Source organism: Myotis davidii, unplaced genomic scaffold, assembly GCF_000327345.1.
Source record: "Myotis davidii unplaced genomic scaffold, ASM32734v1 scaffold663, whole genome shotgun sequence".
Taxonomy (NCBI): Eukaryota; Metazoa; Chordata; class Mammalia; order Chiroptera; family Vespertilionidae; genus Myotis; species Myotis davidii.
The window spans coordinates 1,273,117-1,275,608 of NW_006295816.1; the positions used below are offsets into that span (position 1 = coordinate 1,273,117).

The 2,492-nt window shown below is 55.5% G+C and overlaps 1 protein-coding gene across 1 annotated transcript in view; it reads left to right on the plus strand.

Moving 5' to 3' along the window:
* Window positions 1–2,492, plus strand: part of P4HTM (prolyl 4-hydroxylase, transmembrane (endoplasmic reticulum)) — a 15,850-nt gene that overhangs the window by 292 nt on the left and 13,066 nt on the right. The window lies entirely within an intron of this gene.

The window sequence follows — 2,492 nt, forward strand, 5'->3', positions numbered from 1 at the left end:
GGTGAATGTTTCCTGAGGCAGCAGGGCCAGCGGCCACTCCTGCAGGTCAAGGGGCTGAGGACCATGGCCTTGGCACCGTGCCCTCGGCCATCTTAAAAAAGAAGAGAAGCCCTTGCTGGTGTGGCTCAGTGGGCAGCATCGGCCTGCAGACAAGGGTCCTGGGTTCAATTCCGGTCAAGGGCACAGGCCCGGGTTGTGGGCTCGATCCCCAGTTGGGGGCATGCAGGAGGCAGCCGATCAATGATTCTGATCATTGATGTTTCGATCTCTCCCTCTCCCTTCCTCTCTGAAATCAATAAAAATACGTTTTTTAAAAGAATATGGTTCCTTTCCCCCTTAAAAAAAAAAAGGAAGCTAGCAAAGTCTAGGCCAGTGATGGTGAACCTGACATGCGTGTCAGAGGTGACACGCGAACTCATTTTTTTGGTTTATTTTTCTTTGTTAAATGGCATTTAAATATATAAAATAAATATCAAAAATATAAGTCTTTGTTTTACTATGGTTTCAAATACCAAAAAATTTCTATATGTGACACGGCACCAGAGTGAAGTTAGGGTTTTTCAAAATGCTGACACGCCGAGCTCAGAAGGTTCGCAGTCACTGGTCCAGGGGAATGACTTTCCATGGGGCCTAGGGGTTCCTGCAGCAACCGGCATGGATTGATGGGCTCTGCTAGGGGCACTGAGGGCCCCCGCATCGATCTTGTTAAGCCAATCCTGTCCCCGGGAGACAGTCACACTGACGTGCACTGAGCACACCCAGTCCTTGCTGCAGCCCACGTGCCACAGCTCACCTGGAGGCAAGTGCACGTGTTCATGTTAGAAACGGGGAGACCCATTTGGAACAGCACACGCCCCGATGTGACTCAGTGAGTGACCTGGGACTGCCTGCCACCCGTGAGGTGTGCCTGCCGAGAGATTTAGACATCAAAGGGGTGGTCGGTTTTAAAAGGCCAAGAAATTGTAGTTTATGATACGATTGTGAAATTCCCACAGCCAACGGAGCAGAAATGGGGTGAAGCTGCACCCCTTCCTCCCCTCAGCTGCTTGCTTCGTGCTGTCCGGGACGAGCTAGCAGAGCAGGAGCGGCGCGTGGCAATGGGCATAACTCCGCCGGAGAGCGTCATAGGAAGGGAGGGCATGGAGTTCGGAAAAGGAGTTCAGGGAAGTGTATTTTTTATTGATTTCCGAGAGTGAGGGAGAGGGCCCTCCGAGACCCCCAGAGAGACAGAAACATCACTGATGAGAGAGAATCATCCATCCGCTGCCTCCTGCACACCCCCACACTGGGGATCGAGAGATGCCCGGGGAATCAAACCTTGACCTCCTGGTTCATAGTTCCATGTTCAAACACTGAGCCCCACTGGCCGGGCTAATTATAGATTTTAAAAGGCTAAAGATGAGCCCTAGCCAGTTTTGCTCAGTGGTTAGAGTGTCGGCCTGCGGACCGAAGGATCCTGGGTTCGATTCCAATCAAGGGCAAATACCTTGATTGCACGCTCGATCCCCCGGGGCTCGTGTGGGAGGCAGCCAATAGATGTCTCTCTCACATTGATGTTTTCTGTCTCCGCCCCTCCTTCCACTCTCTCTAAAAATCAATGGAAAAAAATATCCTCGGTGAGGATTAACAAAACAAAAGGCTAAGGAGGAAATGGTCTCAGTATTCAGTCATGGATACCAGGAAACCATGACATCCTTGGTAAAATTGTGACGACCAGAAAATGCAGGGACAGGGAGGGGCTTAGCTGGGTGAGGAGAAACCGCCAGTGGGACCTGCCTCACGGGTGTTACCCTGGGGCACATGCATCGCTGCCCAAGGAGAACCCAGCCCTGCAGAGCTGGGAGCTTAAAAATGCCCAGGCAGGCACCTGGCCACTGGTCCGTCCTTCCGCCCCCAGATCTGGCAATATCCTCAGAGGCGGTGGTGCCTCAGTGATGGACAAGTCCTTTCCTCCTCCTCCATGCGCCGGCTCTGAGGCAGGAGGGTTCCCGTGCGCCCGCTGCAGCCTGGGGTTACCCTTGGGCCCTGACCTTCCCGGTGTAGGAGGCCCTCTGACCAACCCGGGCGCCCCCCTACCCCCATGCAACCCCCCACATCGGACAACTTTTTCCTGAGGCCTGACTCCTGCAGGCCCCGGGAGGTCCAGGCCGACCACAGAGCGGACCTCCAGGCGTTCTCCCCCACTACCCCCCACCCCCAGGCGACCTTGACCTCCCACCCTGGCGAGTGTCGGCGCCAAAAGCTATGGGTCCCATTCCGTCACGTGCGCAGTCACCTGCCCCGCGACGCCCGCACGCTGGCTCAGCACTGAGTCATCCTTTGGCACTGCCTCCTGCTGGCGGCCGCCGCACTCGGGAGCGAGAGATGCAGACCCTGCTTATCCGGGAGGAGGGAAGTGCGTCCAAACCAGGAAACAAGCTCCCGCTGGGCTCCCTTGGGCGCTGCCGCTCTGGTTTGCATGAACTGGAGGGCATGCCCCCCTCCCCGCGCTA